Source organism: Frieseomelitta varia, unplaced genomic scaffold (genome assembly GCF_011392965.1).
Source record: "Frieseomelitta varia isolate USP_RPSP 00005682 unplaced genomic scaffold, Fvar_1.2 scaffold_300, whole genome shotgun sequence".
Taxonomy (NCBI): Eukaryota; Metazoa; Arthropoda; class Insecta; order Hymenoptera; family Apidae; genus Frieseomelitta; species Frieseomelitta varia.
Genome location: NW_025110036.1, coordinates 250,613 through 268,469, shown reverse-complemented (window position 1 = coordinate 268,469; position 17,857 = coordinate 250,613). Strand labels below are relative to the sequence as shown.

General features: G+C 38.6%; 1 protein-coding gene across 1 annotated transcript in view; it reads left to right on the top strand.

Annotated features, from left to right (window-relative positions):
- The first annotated feature begins 8,389 nt into the window (after nt 1-8,389).
- Nucleotides 8,390-17,857, top strand: part of LOC122529670 (leucine-rich repeat-containing protein 24-like) — a 155,140-nt gene continuing 145,672 nt past the window's right edge. Inside the window, exon 1 of the mRNA XM_043656006.1 lies at nt 8,390-8,435. The gene's annotated coding sequence lies outside the window, so the exon portion shown is untranslated. The remainder of the gene's footprint in view (nt 8,436-17,857) is intronic.

The following is a 17,857-nucleotide window of genomic DNA, read 5'->3' as shown; positions in this document are numbered from 1 at the left end:
TGCCGGCTGGTCGGGACCGTCCGCTCTCGCAGAGCGTCGATCCGCGTCTACGCCCGGCTGCCGCCATCTGATAATAACGCGGCGACCCGTCGTTCGTTCCCGGAAATAAAGAGCACTGATCCCTCGGCGCCGATTCCTTTTGTTCCACCCTGCTCCCCCCCCTCCCCCTCTCTCTCTCTCTTCCGCGCCCTTTGATTCACCCTTTCCTCCCGCCCGCGTTCGATCTACCACTCCACGGCGGAAAATAATCGCGAGCTCCGAAAGCGGCGGAGATTCACGGCTCCGTTCTTTTTTCTCTTTCTCTCTCTCTCTCTCTCTCTCTCTCTTTTTCTCCCTTTTTTTTTTCTTTTTTTCTTTTATTCCTCGCGCGGTGTTCCCTTTTGTTTTCGATCGTCGCCCGATCAGCGAACAGCGAACGAGAGGGTTCTTTATTATCCGCGATGCGTCGCGCCCAGTCCTCCTGCTCCTGTCCAGAGAAAGGCCAATTTCTCCGGGACACTGCAAGGAGAGTCTTCTTTTCGCAGTGTGTAAGAATTTCCGCGTGTCGGAAACGCACCGCGGGGAGAGTTCAAGACGGGGAGGTTCGTTCTATCCACTGGCTCAGGCCGAGTGAGTGATTAATGCGAGTCTGGATCTGACAAGCGGCGGCAAGAACCAGAGGGACGGCTTGTGTGTGTATGTGTGTGTGTCGGAAGAACACGGCTGATCGCTTCTGAAGCGAGCTCGCAAGTTGGTCTTTGCTTCGGATATCGAGTGAACGTGTTGCTGCTATCCGCGATACCTTGTCCCGCTAATTTTCTCGGCGATGGTGAAAGTCGCCCCGTGGGAAACGCGATGAAATTTATTTATTCATGAGTAATTACCAGCCCCTGCGATAATCTAAGGGCCGAGGAGGAAATAAGATGAAAGTGGATGGAAAAAGGGAATGATAAAGAAAGGTAAAAAAAGAAGAGTCTTCTGGAAGCTTGGAGTTGCAATTTATTCCAACGATCCGGACGGGACTGTTCCGCGCGAATACCATGCAAACCAGAGATTAGTTTCGAGTGATATATTGAGAAATTATGAATCCCTCTTGCATATTTTTATTTACGTTATATATTTGTGTAATATAAATAAATGTTATATTATAAAATTTGAACGTTATTGGAAATGATTGTTCATCCAGTTGAAAATTTGATCGTTGACAAACGTTACATTAGTATGAACACGTAATTTTCAAGTTACATGACATATTGTAGAATGTTATACAAATTCTTACAGAATTTCTACAGGAATATCACATTGTTCCATTGCGTCAATCAAACAAAAAAGTGCTCTAAAGTTTAAATAAATTAATAAATTGATGTACCATCCGCAATGTAATCGAAATCTTTTTTCAGAGACTAGTTTCGAGTGGTATATTGAGAAATTATGAATCCCTCTTGCATATTTTTATTTACGTTGTATATTTGTATAACATAAATAAATATTATATATTATATATGTATATTTATTTATTTTATATTATATACGTTTTTTGGTCGAGATATTCTCAAATATCACAGATTGGACGATTTTTAGTACGATAGGGATTCCTCCTGTAAGTAAAATGAAATTCTGGCTCAGATAATTACAACTATTTACTCCAATTGAAGATCTGATCGTTAGTTGATCGTATCCTCGTTCTTTATATGTATTTTATTTATTTACATTTTTTTTAATGTACATTTTGCATATTACATCGTACGTATTTTCTTTTATATTGCCTACTACACGTCCTTTAGTTTAGGATATCTCTGAGATATTACAGGTGAACGATTTCTAATTTCAAACGACATTTTCCCCTCGTGAATAAACGAAATTTTACAGGATTGAATTGAAAATTTGAACGTTATTAAAAACAATCGTTGACGAACGTACACTAGTACGTAATTTTCAAGTTACATGACATATTGTAGAATGTTATACAAATTCTTACAGAATTTTTACAGGAATATCACATTGTTCCATTGCGTCAACCAAACAAAAAAGTACTCTAAAATTTAAATAAATTGATGTACCATCCGCAATGTAATGAAAATGTTTTTCAGAGATTAATCGTTAAAGAAAGCATATATATATACACGAGAAGTGAATGTAGTAATTGCAACGTGACACCGATTTAATTGTGAGTTCGCGACAGGAAAGCCGTAGTAGAACGGTAGTGTTTGCAAATAAATTACCATTATCGGTAACGTGCATTCTCCGTGTCGTGCGTCTGACACTCATAGGAAATTCTACTTTAAATCTGACTGCAGCCGCGGTCTCGATGGGCGCGGCGCGAGACAAAAGTTTTTCCCCGGGACGAGAGTGGCACGTCGATGCTCGCCGGAGCAACTCTCTCTCACGCGTAAAGTTCATAAATAAATGCATTCACGGAGAATTCTCGGCGAACAGATCGAGAATTCTCGCTTCTGCAAGCTCTCCGGAGATCGGAGGACGTGGGGGGGCACGGTTTTATCTCTCTCTTCTTCTTTTTTTTTCTTTTTCGGCAACGTTCGCGCTCCCCGAATTATTCATACGACCCGCGTGCACAGAGACAAGTGTGTGTGTGTCTGTGTATGAAAAAGAGAGAGAGAGAGAGAGAATACGATTGAAGAGGGAAGTTAACGATTTTAATGTCGGAGATGGAGCGCGTCGCTGTCGTTAGCATTCAAATTCCTGTCGGGCGGGTATGGGGAGGAATCTAAATGCCACTAGCGCAAGCCCAATATCCAAAATTGTCCGCGGAGATCGCAATCGCCGCCGCCCCCTGCGATATCGTTGGCATTCCGGCCGAGCGGCAGATGGAAGAACCTGGGGGAGAGGGGGGGTGGTTAGCTGCAACCACCGACGACCCCCCGGCATTCCTAATAATATTAATACCCGAAATCATTTGCGCGTGGCACAGCTTTTCCCAACCACCGTTCCCTAGCTATCGCCGGGCATTGAAATCCTCGTAAATGCGGCCGAATGCGGGATGAAACCGGGTGGAGATAGGGAACTGCGGCTCTCTCTCTCTCTCTCTCGTCGTCTCACGGGGTCATTTCCATCCGCAGATATCATCCACGGAAATCCTCTTTGTAACGCCGCGCCGCGATACGATTTCGTTTCGGATAGTATCGGCGCGTAGTATCGTCGGCTGTAAAACAGGGAGATGTGGAAGTAGGCAGCGTGGATATGCTCGTGGAACATCCGGCGACAGAGATCGGCCAGCGGGATAAGTCGTTACGTCGAATCCCAACGGGAATATCGCGCGATCTTTAATTAGAAATTTGAAGGCGTCAACGCTGCGATTGTAGCGTGTAGGGGGCAGACTATCCAGGTAACGTTGCAAAGGTGAAGGTTAGGGGAAGGAAAGAAATTTCTTCCGTTTCATTGGAATCAAAAAGATTTTTGATTGTTAATTAAACCTTGAAGTGTCACCTATCAAATTATATAATACGATGACATTTTATTATAAATATATTATAAATAATATATATATAAATATAAATATACTATAAACATTACAAATATTATATAAATATAAATATTATAAGTATTATATATTATATAATACTTATAATATTATAAATATTATATATTATATATATTGTAAATATGAATATTATAAATACGAATATTATAAATATAAATATTATAAATATGAATATTATAAATATAAATATTATAAATATGAATATTATAAATATAAATATTATAGATATGAATATTATAAATATAAATATTATAAGTATGAATATTATAAATATTATATATATGTATATTATAACTATAAATATATAATATAATGACGTTATATTATATATTATTAATGATATTATATATATAATATAATAATATGATTTAGAACGAAGTTGACTGGCTAAAAAACGCAGCTAGAAACGAAATTACTTTCCGAACAACGTAATACAATTGTACATTCTTGACACACGCAACAAAGAGTTTGTTTCCTCAACAACAAACCTGTTGCTCCTAAATACGCCACGAGTCAAGAGATTTAACAGAGAAGCTACGCGATTTACGCGAGCTCGCATTCGCATAGGTAATCGCTCGGTAGCTTGGAGACCATTTTCCATCGTATTGGTCGGGAGATGAGCCTGGATACCTTGCGCGCGATTCACGCTGATCCGTCGTGCTTCATCGCGAGTTCGCGTCGCGTGCGTTGAAGCGTGGCCTTTTTTTTTTTAAAAAAAAGCTCGCGCGCCACGGCATTCTCTTCCGCTTCTCGTTTCTCGCTCGTCGTTTCGCCCTTCTTCGCGCGCGGGCGCGCTTCTAATTAACAATGTCCCTCCTGCTCGCGTCGAGTTTGCCGGCAGTGCGGTCGCGTCGGCGAAAATGAAAAGAAAAGAACAGAGAGAGAGAGAGAGAGAGAGAGAGAGAGAAGGAGAGGGAAAAAATTTTCACCGCGCGCCAGCGAGAAGCTTTTAATGAAGCCAGTCGACGTACGGCTGCATCCAATTGGGACCAACCGGTGCGTCCATGCGAGACGCAGCCAGTTCTCCTCTCCTCTTTATCCGGCGCGAGTCTCGTTACTACGCGAAAATTCGACGATCGATACCTGCTGTCCGGCGATCAAACGCGGGGAACTGAAATACCTCGATCCGTACTTCCTGTCGAGGGGAATCGGCTGCTCGCTGATCCCATACCGATCGAAAAGAAACCTCGAGACGCACCAGACTGTCGACGTTTCAGACTGTGAATATTTTAGGCTAAATCATTCTCCAAATCATTCGGCCATGGACGATTTAAAAAGTTTACAGTTTATTGCTTCGGTTGGATTAACTGAAAGATCTTGATTCTGTAAACGATCCTCTGAACTGACTCTCTGCGGGGCGAAACTAGTCAATGTTGTCATAATTGAACAGCTGTGAGTAGAGACAGAAAACAGTGTTCAGACAAAAGTGTGTACAATGGCATTAAATTATAAAAATTTATATATTTATTATAAATTTATAATTTATTGGAACAAAGATACTACAATGATAAAAAATTTATAATAATAAATGCTAGATTATAAAAACTTATTATAAATTAATAATTTATTGGAACAAAGATACTACAAAAATAAAAATTATCAATAAAAATGTAAACAAAAATTGAAAAATATATATATAAAATATATATATATTAAAAATTTAAGATAATAAATACTGAATAATAAAAATTTATACATACATTTGTTATAAATTTATAATTTATTGAAACAAAGATATTTAATACTTCGAATATCCATAATTTCGACGCTCGAACGTGCACCAGCATGATCACGAGTCTTGAACAGAGACTGACGATCAGAAACAAAAATCTCAAAGATACAGATTTCGTGGGAAACCTGTTCTATCGAAAGAAATTTAAGAATGTGGCGATTTCTTTCTTTTATATTCCGTGTCGGATTTTCGCGGAAAAGTCAGGGGATTTTGCAGGATTCGTCGTGTTTTATTAGCGTCCCGGGCGATACGACAGGTGCGCGTATGGTAACAGGGACGTTGGAATTTTTTAGCGAAACGTTTCGTCGAAAATCCATACGAATATTTACCGACTCCCGTCGACTGATATTTCTATGAAACAGACTCCTTCCAGTCCACGATTCTCCGCGACGACTTTGATCTCGAACCGTTCGACGCGAGTAAATTCCACCGGCATCGCCAGCTGAATGTCGTAACACGATTTGTATTTTTTCAAGTATCTTCGATCCCGAACTCACCCTCTTTCTCTTGGCTCTAGATAAAATTTCCATTCGCGAGCCGAGCGAAGCACAAAAAGAAAGAAAACAAATTACGAAAGCGCGAAACCTGTTCCTAGATATGATATCGTCCGCGTAAAAAACGCGAACTCTCTCTCCCATTGCTGGGATATATATATATTTGTCTTTTTTGCCGCGCGCGTGGCCAGGCAGTTTCTTCTACCGGTTGGCGAGCGTATTTAATATCGGTGGTTAACTCTTTCCCGGTCGTAAATTGCATTTGTTCGTAATAACCGCGAAACTTTGCCGCAACTTTAATGACCGAATTAAATTTAGCAAATTTCACCCTCCCACCACCGCTTCGAACTCTTATCCCTGTTAGCCTCTTTTTCGCCCGTTTTTTTCTCTCTCGCGCCGGATCCTCCGACCGCGGTTTTCTAATAGAATTAACCACTCGTTCTTTCCCGATATTTTACTCGTTTCTCGTCCGAGGGATTACGTTGTAACGCATTATAACCGTTGGCCCCTTCGTTCGCGCCCGCATCGATTTGAACAGCGAAACGATCGTTACGACGTCGATAGAAATCGTTGTCTTCGCGATTTCGTTGTTCTATTTATTCAGCCCTGCAGCAAAATTTATAAACGAAGAAGAAGAGTCTAACTTGAGATATGGGTTACGTTGCTGATGGACAAAATTATAAGACACCTTGTATATTTTTGAAAAGTGAAACGATCTTCAGCCTATGTGTTGCATATTAAAAATTGCTTATACGCGATATTTAATGATTCTCTGAATATATTGTCAGCCATTTCTTAATATTGTCTTTTTTCATTGTCGTCGTCAGGTTAAGCTGTGCTTGTACACGAAACAACACGTTTTGTTCAATCATTGTTCAAATGTTTAGTTATCTTCTGAATTAGAAGAAATCCTCAATATCGTCATTATCAATTGATTTTAATAACTTAATTTAATAAATTAAGGTAATGGTACATGCTTCGTTTAATTAGAGACTAAAAATGATCCACCTGAAACATTCCAAAATTCTCTGAACTGAAAGAAGTATCATTGGTCGTTAACTCATTACTCGTCAAATAAACTTATGGTATACTATACAGTTAAATTAACATATTTTGTTAATTGAAAATTAAAAATCGTCCACTTGTAACATCCGAAAATAAAACATGCTCTACAAGGCCAAAAATCGTTCGCCGAACTCTCTGAATTACGACGTATCGTGTTTCAATATTGTCTTTATCATTTAGTAGCGATTTTAGCTAACAAGAACATGCAATCAAAGACCGAGACGTTCCAATATTCTCCGAACTGAAACAAGTGTCATCGATCGTTTCTCGATACTGCCTTCCTTGTTAATCATCAGCTCAAGTTTCAACCATCCTTCAGTAAACACGAGACATACTCGGTCGAATTGAAAATTAAAGATCGCCGGTTTCTAACGCTCGGAGATTCCCCGTGCCAAAGGAATTTTTGGCAAAATGGCACGCGGTGACCGCGGCAAGCAAGAAACATAAGAACGGGAGCTTGATTTCGCCGGGCTTGCGAGAGGCTCATAATCGTTTCTTGTTTAGCCACGAAGTTTGGGTAATATCGGTCGATAGCCCCAGAGACGAGCCGCGATGCATCATGGTACGTTCTCTGGACAGGAGCCATGCACTCGCGAAAAGTCACCTCGATCGATCCGTCTCGGCTCTGTTCCCAACTTTTCAGTTCTTTGTCTCGTCGCCGGTACAGCAAAGTGGATAGGGTCCTCGGGAGCGTGCCGAGTTGAAAGATTCGAATGCACAAGAGGGATCGCGTAGGGGATCGTAAAAATTGGGCAAAATTCGCGTACGCAGTTACGAGTCTGAAACGAGGAGAACCGCGCTCGTTAGAAGCTTGCAGCGGATCTCAGGCAGCGTTCTTCGTCTAGGCAGCAATTTTTGTAACAATTAACTCCGGCGAGTCGAGGAGAACCGGCGCAAAAGTGAAATTGATTTAGAAGCGTGAAAACGGCGCGAAAGTGCAGGCCGGCGACGCGGCGGAACGCTGAAAAGGGAACGTGTTTCTCTCAGGCTTGGAAATCCTGTCGCCGGGCGGGAAACGTGGGCCGCGTTTCAAACGGGAACAACTTTTTGTCGAGCGAACTTCGCCCCCGCGGGGGAAGCGAGATATCGTCCCTTTTAGAACGAGAACCTTCCGGAGATAGGTGGCTGCCCTTTTTTCGAATCATTGTCAAAGCTCGCGTTTGAAATCGTCCGCGGCCTTTCCCGAAGGAAATCTCGCACACGCGAATTTGCCACAAAATCGAGGGACATTTTCGAGGGGGTTAGTCCGAGTCGATTCGTCTTCGCGAACCGTGAAGAGACTCGGGGTTTGGAAAACGACGGTGCACAACAAACCGTGACAAACGAGGTCTCGTCTGTTGCATAATTCGGGGACGGAGTGAAAGTCGGGAATGGATTCCTCGAGGGTGCGTAAATGGGAGTAGACCGCGATATAATGTTACGAATCTCTCGCGAATTCAACGGGAAATTCGACTTGAGGCAGCGGTGGATCCTCTTTTCCTTGTCCTTTCGCTGCAACGATCACGCGTAACACACACACACACACACACACACACATATTTATATAATATTTATATATGTAGCAGTGGGTGGACGAGATCGCATTGTGTCTAATTGCATCCGTTGCCGTTTTTGTTTCAGGACCACTCGACGAATGAGTAACGAAGCGTGGCCCGCTGCTCTCAAGGTACACGGGACACGGTCCCTTTTCTTGTCTCTAACGAACCGTCGCGAAATTTGTATTCCAGCGGACGTACAGCATCCAGACACGTCGCTCTGTCTCGCCCTTTGTCTCCAACCTTCCTCGACCTCCTTTCTTTTTCCTCGCCGCGTACCTTGTCTCTTCACTTCGATTCTTTCTCTCTCTCTCTCTCTCTCTCTCTCTCTCTCTCTCTCTCTCTCTCTCTCTCTCTCTTTCTGGCGTGTCTTCTCCCTCGTTTTCGCGATCTCGCCAACAACTTGCGAGATCCTTCTTTTGGAAATCTGGTGATTAATATTTACTTCATTTCTCTTTTCGTTTAACGTTCTCTCAAATTTCTCGATTCAAAAATCTCCCCACGTTTCGCGCTCGCGCGCGAATCGCAATTACTCCCCGTTCCCCTACCGCCGCGTTTGCGACAATTAATTGGGACAATTAAGATAATTGCTGCGAAACTTGACATTGTATTACACTTGCATACCGTTTGCAAGGGCACTTGCCTCCGTATATACCCGCGTCTGCCATTCAATTAAACAAATTATCAGCGAGGTGGAGACAACGTACGCTCCCCCCGAAGGACCGAAAATCAAACGCATGCAGTCGAGGGTGTTCGAAATTTTCATTGAGAATTCATTGGTATTTAATAGATTATTTTTATCCAAAGGGGTTCGCCATGTTCTCACAGAAATTACTGGGGGCATTATCTGACCATATTTTTTTGTCTTCGTAAAATAACGGTGGAGATTTCCAGGTGTGGTCAAATTTTTTTTACATGTGATTTTGTACTTGTTATTTATTTATTTTGTATATATTATTTATATATATTTATTATTTAATATGTATTATGTATATTATTCATATTATATTATTTATCATATATATTTATTATTTAATATATATTATATATCTTATTTATATTATTTTTATATTAATATATATTATGTATATTATTTATATATTATTTATATATATTTATTATTTAATATATATTATGTATATTTTTTATATTATATTATTTATCATATATATTTATTATTTAATATATATTATATATATTATTTATATTATTTATATATTATTATATATTATGTATATAATATATTTATTATTTATTACATATATATTTTTTATTTAATATAAATTATTTATTACATATATATTTATTATTTAATATACATTATATATATATATATTATTGTATACATTATTATGTATTTATTTATTTATTTATTCAGAGTGACGATACTTATTTTTTTTTTAATGATGTGAAGTCCTTGTGAAATGTAAAATGTATACGTCAGGATAGAATCTGTGTACAGTTGAATATAGGAACATGGGATATTCATTGCTGTACACTGTCCAATTGAATATATTTGAATAGTTTATTTGTTTTCGCGAGAAGAGTTTGTGTTTCCATTGTAAATAATAATTACCAAACACAGTAGTGATTCAATATTCTTGAATAATATTTTACCACGTGTACTCTCAATATTTCTCGAAACAGCCCGCGAACACATTCGCGTCGACATTCGATCGAAATACCCGTCTCGGTCACGGGTGCCTTTCCAATTCCGTATTTGGCTCTCGACCAACTCGTCAACTCGTTAGCGAAATTCGCAAGAATCTCTTTCTAATCTCGAAGCTATCGTACATCTCTCGTGGGAGCATTTACTGCGTCGTAAACGTTCGAGCAGATATTACGAACGGGATACGCTGCGGATTCTGGCGTGTTCGCGGCTTCCAAGATTCTTCGTACCCCCCGATTCTCGCCGCTCCAAGTGCATATCCATCCCCGCTGAAATCACGGTGAAATTAAATGGAAATCCGCGGCTGCCAATTAATGAGCAATATCCAAGAATTTAATCCGAGCGCGCTGGTGGAGTCGCAACTGCCCGTAATTGTTTAGCGCCGCGGCGCGTTATTCTGACGCAGACGACGATTAAAATGAAAATTGGCTAACGCGCGATTGCGACGAGGAATATTCGTGCGAATGTCCATCGGTGAAGAACGGTTTGTTGGTTAATCCGCGAACAGCAGATCGGGGAAATCGGGCCGCGATATTCGATATTCGATATTCGCCCGACGCGATTGCGAAATTTACATTAATCATCTTTTAATGAAAAGACATGAAGAAGAATATACAGAAAAAGAGAAAGGAAAGAGAAAGAGAGAGAAACTCGAAAAGACGCGCGTAGTGCAGAGAAATCGATAGAGATACCGCCTCTGGCGAAAAATGTTTCGCTTCGTACGCAAATATTCGAAAATATTGGGACCCCTGAGGTATGAAATGCTATTGTGTATTTGTTTGACACACGTGGGAAAATAAAATTAGTGATTTCAACTGAAAACTATTCGATGTTTTCGACTGGTTTCGAACAGTCGCGTTTGATTGGAAACGAAAAAAAAGAAAAATTTTTTTTGTCGAAAGGGAATTTCGAGTGGGAAAAAACCCTTATTGCTCGAATGTTCAGGGTCTGATGGAAAATGTTGACATAGCTGATCTTCGAGTGGATTTTTCAGTTCAGTTTTGATAGCTCGGATTTATGTTTAATTGCCGCAAGCGGAAATAAATGTTTCTTTGCAGTGATGAAAAGTAGTAAAAGAAAAAAAAAAAAAAAGACAGAAAAAGTAACAGAAGATTATGTAAATGTTCAAATAATCACATCAACTCGTAGTATAATTATGTATAATTTGAAATGGTCCCCAATGATCCACTTGAAGGTTAAAGCTGGAAGCTCTTCAACTCTTTGAATATCCATAGTGTCCATATTTTTGAAAGTATCGCTTCACTATTGTATTTCGTCAATACAAAATGTTACAAAAATTATTTACAATAATTATTAATTTAAAATGAATCCCAATCCACTTGAAGGCCAAAATTGGAAACTCTTTGACTCTTTAAGTGTCGGAATATTCACATTTTAAAAGTATCTGTTGTTTCACTACTATATTTCGTCAATATACTGTTACAAAATAACTTATCAATTTAAACAACAGTTGCTTAATTTAAGATAGACCATTTAAAGGCTAAAGTTGAAAGAAAAACTTCTTAATCCTTTAAATATTTACATTTCGGAATATGTTGCTTCGCACAACAATACCAAATGACTCATTGACAACAATTGTTAATTTAAAACGAACTCCAATGTCTGATCACTTAAAGTATAAAGATCCTTAAAAGTTGGAAGCTTCTCAATCCAAAATATCCACATTTCGAAAGTATCACATTTCATCAGTATACCAAATGACTTATTTACAAACAATTATTAATTTAAAATGAATTCCAAGCAAATTGTAAACTCTTCAAACGTTCAAAATATCCAACTATAGTGCATTCAATGTAACGCAAAATGTCACAAAAATACTAACTGACATATTTGCAGCAATTAATCGCCAGATCCTTAATTGAAGCAACAATTAGCTGACAGTGTTTTCCTCTTGCTTTCAAAGGTAAATGAAATTCCAATCGTAAACCTGTAGAGAATAATTTCGACGGTTTATAATAGTGAAACAGGTCGCATGATTTCGCCGAGAGGGCGTCGGCAGCATTGTTTATCGATGGAAGCTCGCCCCCCGGCTGGTTTGTCGGTGCTCGTCGGTCAATATTTCTTGCAACGTAACGATATTTTCTCCGGCAATTTCTGTAATCGAAAATCGATGGCCCGCCGAGTTCCTTAACGTGCTTTTAATGCCGGCCGGCTCCTGTTCATTAGAAACGCGAGCGCGCCGTCGATTCTCTCGAAACAAACCGCAATGCAATAACTAACGAAATTTCGCCGGAAATTCCACAGCCGCACAATTCCACGAACGAATATTCGAAACGATTCGCCGCCGATCGCCCGGCTCTTTAATTATTCCTTCTCGAGTCTCGTTTCTCGGCGGAGATTTCCTTGCGAAAATCCAGGTTTAAAGTCCAAATGTTTGAGACACGCGTTGACACGTTCGTTGTTCAGGAACGTTTTTTTTTTTTTTTTTTTTTTTTTCATTTTTTTGCAATTTGCAATGAGTGGATGTGAATTTTTTTTTTAATTATGATATAAATAGTTTAGTTAATGTATGTTTAATGTACAGAGCTAAAAAATTATGTAATGCATGTTTAATGAATAGCTAAAAAATTATGTTAGTTTAGTTACAGAGTTTAATGTATGTTTAATGTACAGAGAGATGGTTGAAATATTTTTTAAATAAAGTTGATTGTACGCGTGCATGCGAGAAACGTGTACATATCAATGATTAGTGAAAGTATTAAAAGAATTATATATATAGCTTTGTATAATTATATAGTTTTCATAACTTTATACATAGATCCATTACAATTTTGCAGGTTGAAAGTTCTCTTTTACAACGAGCCCTCGAAATCTGTAATATTTTTTCTCTCGCCGTTTGAGTTAGACAACAAAAATTCGAGAAATTTCTTCTACTCTTCTAACGCTCAAAGAATGGTAAAAAAATGGTAAAAAAAAAGTCATACATTGTAGCAAGTTTCGAGGAATCATTGTAAAGTGATTTACTTTAGTAAAATTGTTAATGGACCTCATGAAAAAAATGTTTTCAGAGGCAGTTATATAATTTGAATTTTGATAATTATCAAAGAGAAAGTATCTTCATATTTCCACCTACTACGTGAGAAAAATCTTTGAAAAATGAAAGCCGAGGAAAATTAAAGTAGAAAATTTACATCTCAAAACGATTATGTTACAACAGATTGATTTTTTTATCGTTATTTGTTCAACACATAATCGACTATTATTTCATTAAATATTATTCAACCAAATCTAACTCGGCAGTCTCGTTTTGTCTGCATTAGGCCGTGTCACCTGAAATGTCGGATTTGCATTCATTCGACATTCGGGTTTTCGGCGTCGGTTTATTCGGTTGCTGTTCTTTGATTGAAGATTAATTGCTATTCAGTGAAAAGCTTATTATATTCTGCGCTATTCAGAGAAGGTGTTTTCTAAATGAATTTTATTTATATAAACGACGTCCTTTCAATGTGTTCACCGCCGAAACGAATTTTCCTGTATGAATTCAAATTAGGTCACAATGCCTCTCTAATCTCCAGGTGTCCAACGGATTTCACCTTTTTAGAAATTTGAAATCATTCTTGCGTCCGAAAATATACAGAGTGTGTCCGTAAAGACTCTTTACAATTTCAAAAATTTATCACAAAGGCAAACGAAAAGACAGATAAGTGGAAATTATTACAAAATAAGACGTATGTATTCAAGTTTTCGCTGTCTCATTTAATACACCTCTATCAGGTGTACAGAGATACTGGACATTACTAATTTAAATCAGAGGATTACTGCTGCTATTACCACCATTGATGAGAGTATGCTACAGCGAACATGGCAAGAAATCGACTAATGGTATATTAAATGAGGCAAGAGAAAACTTGAACACATACGTCTCATTTCTCAATAATTCTCACTCACCTGTCTTCTCATTTGCCTTCGCAATAAATTTTTGAACTTGTAAATAGACCTTATGGACACCCTGTGTATTCAGAGACAGAGGCTATTTTTTTTCCTAGAATCTCTCTGAAAGAATCTCGTTGAGTGCGTATATTCTGATTAAAGTCGCGAATAATTTCCAAAGACACCCAACGTAATCCGATTTTTATAGAAACGACACGACTCCCGCGTATTATCGGATCGCGATTATCATCGGGTGAAATCTGACCCGGGTGAGGCCTGACTGTCGCCTTGTCACCGCAAACACAAAACCATCGCCCGCCCCTGGGTCAATAACGCGTCGAAACGTAACGAAAAATGTCACAGCCAGCCCGATGAAAAGCTTCGATTAGGTCGGAGCGCGGATCGTTATCGCCGGAGATGCGAGAATCGTGTCGGGAAAGGTAACGAAGTATTGGCACAGATCAAAGATCGAACGCACAAGCGAACGAGAGAAAGAGAGAGAGAGAGAGAGAGAGAAGTGGAATCGGCTTCTCTTCGGTCAGGGACTCTCCCCTGCTCTCGCAGCCTCTCGAGCGTAAACTACAGAGGAAACTGGGACACGGGCGACATGGACGGGAGGGTGTGTATCGGGCGTATCCTACCGATCGAGGGAGAAAAAAAAAAGAAAAAAAAAAAAAAAAAAAGAAAAAAAAACTCGAGAGCTTTCTCTAACGAACAGTGCCGAATGGGGTTTTGCTTTTCGTCGCGGCGTCATTGCGGGGAAGATGAGTTTCCGAAATGAACGCAGTTTTCCGACCTGGATTTCCCAGTCCCGTGCCCGGAAGCCTCTCTCGCCGAGAGTATGTTGTCGCGGAGGCGAGCCAGCCACCCTCGGTTGATTGGCTCCCTTTGCGGTATTTATTTTTTATTATCGAACCTGGCTTGCTCGAACGGGGAAAATTCAATTTCCACGCGAGATAGAAGAGTGGCCGAGCATCCGAACACACTCGGCGATTGTCGATCGGTCGAGCGTTCTTTAGAGAAACGTGGAATTTATTATCCCGGATAATGGCCAGAAGGCGTAAGATTCCGAAGGAAGACGCAACGTTGTGCCAGCCACGGCTGTTTTTCGAAAATTTAATGTATATATATATATATACATATATTAAATTTTCCCTAAATATAAATTTAATATAAATATAATTTTCCCTTTAATATAAATATATATATTTTCCTTAAATAAAAGATTATATATATATATATATATATATATATATATATTAAATGTATATATATATTAAATTTTCCCTAAATATAAATATAATATAAATATAATTTTCCCTTTAATATAAATATATATATTTTCCTTAAACAAAAGATTATATATACATATATATGTCAGCCACGGCTGTTTTTCGAAAATTTTATATATATATATATATATATATATATATATATATATATATATATAGAGAGAGAGAGAGAGGTAACGGGATACCTTGCTGCGCGTCTCTTTGAAAATTCTGCCTCGTGTAACAAAAACTCTCTCTCTCTCTCGCTTGCTCGATATTGGATTTCCAACTGGAAAATGTTCTAATTATTTTCGCGAAACTTTCACCAAAAGATTCCTGGTCTTTTTTCCCTGATTTGAAAGAAACGCCAGCGCGTTTATATATCACAAAGAAGGCACGCGTGTTACGTTACGGTTAATTAGCTAGAGAGCACGTTACTCTCTTTCTCTCTCTTGTGTCAGACCGACGGTCTTTCAATCGACATTTTTCCGGCGCGCCAGTTAAATGACGCGTTCAAAAAAATATTTATTAAATTTAGAGAGGCGAGCTCGAAGCTAATCTTCAATCCTCGAAAGTAGAATCTCGAAACTTCAAGTGCTGAATTTTGTGAACGTTTCTTTGTTCTAAGAATCGGAGTTGATACTTTTTGTGCAAGTTTTTATCGATCACAATTTATAAGAATATCTAATCTGGAGGTTTGTTTAAGAATACTAAATAATTCTCGCAAAAGAAACATGAAACAGAAATATGGAACGTGGGATAAAATTTTTTCGAAATTCGACGCTTCGTTTTCGAGAAACGTCGACTTTCTCAAGTGTACTTGAATTTAGTTCACTCTAAAACAGAAGTGAATAATTAACAGAAGATTCTCCTACGTGTAGAAATAACTCGAAAAAATATGGAATAAAATTTTGGCACACGTGTGCTTGATTGTTAAATTTTCAAACTGTCTCAACAAAATTTTACTTGCCCGTTTTTTCACTTGCATTCGCGCGTAGAACAGCCTCCTGTTAATTATTCTGCCCTATCGTGTCCAGAATTAACTAACCTCGAACTCGATTCCCTTCGAAAACGAAGCATCTAGAGATCTCTGACGAGATCTTTAAACTCGATTCTCCCCGATCTTCGAATCAAAACATTCTGTCCCATCGTTCTAATTATTTATTATCGATCTTTTTTTTTTTTTTTTTCTACGAAAAATCGTCCTATCGTTTCACGTTGAATTGATTTTGCACAGCGGCGTTATTCTCGTCGAGCGGGGATCTCGATCTATTTCGATGGCAGTCGCGAACAGTTTGTACGAGAGCAGGGAGCAGCTCTCCAGCGCGCTGGAGAATTTCCGGCGCCGCCCTTTTTTTCAAACGGGCATAATCAGAGAACGGTAGCGTCGCTAATTACGTTAATTCTCGGCTGCCGTTCGTTTGGCTACCGGCGGGAAGCGGCGCTGAACTGTACCCGGTGCTGCGCGTGCAAAATGCAAAACAGACGTTTGTGTTCGTTAATCTTTTAAATCTCGTCGCGTTCGCCGGGATTTTTTTTTCTTTTTTTTTTCCCCTTTTTTTTTTTTCTTTTTTCTTTTTTTCCAACTGCTATGTAATTACAGCCGATGAGCGTGCCGCGGCGGCTGTTTCCACGGATTTTTACGCGTTCGGAGAACTCACGCGCGCGCATGCGCGATTTAAAGCAGTTCGTTAAAGCAGATCGCTCGTTTGTCGCGTGTTTCGCTCTAATCCACGTTTTCATATCCCTCCCCTCTCTCGTTGCGTAATAACGCTCGAAGAACGCTAGTACTTTTAGCTGCTTTTTAAATATATTGTTTGAACAAATAGTATACACATTTTCGCAAAATACACCATTAGATTCAGTAATATCATCAACTTACATAAAAACATCCCTGATCAATTCCGAGATATTTGACGGAATATGTTTGAATTTGAGGATAGTTTTCACTCCTTTAACATCGACGATTTTCAATTAAAAATTATTATTATAATATTATAATATTACTGTATTATATTATTATTATTATTTATTATATTATTAAATTATATTATATTATTTTGTATATATTATATATATTAATTAAATTATATTATATTATTTTATAAGTATTTTGTATATATTATTATGTATTGTATTATATTATTATGTATGCCAATTTTTATCGAAATCGATGATTGACAGTCAATATGGTCCAGCATCGTTTTTCAGGATTTTCTGCATGATTCCTCGGCACGCAATTGATCACGACGCGTGTTAATTATGTGCAGGATTTTCAACGAACTTGTCCTATTCCTTGCAATATTACAAACAGTAATATCGATAGCCTCGATCGATAAAGACTGCGGATTGAAATTTTTGCAAACGCGACTGTAATTATTGCAATCAGAGAATTAATTGAAATTCGAGAATACGAGAATTTGAGAATTCGAAAAATTTGTCTCTCGAAACACAAATCCAAGATTCAGATATTTTATAGTTCTTTTGTGATCATGAACATTACAATTTTATTATTTAATAATTGCGTTGTTACCGAGTTCGAATTTGTCGAAAATTTACGAACTGAAAGCTCGACCATGCAACATCCTCGCAGTGTAGTAAGTAAATATTGGATTTACTACACACTTTTCGAAGTTCAATAGGGTACAGCAAGTTTTGAAGGGTCGTTTTAAAGGAGGCAAGTTCGACCTTCGGATTCAATTACGAAAAAAATTCTTCCACC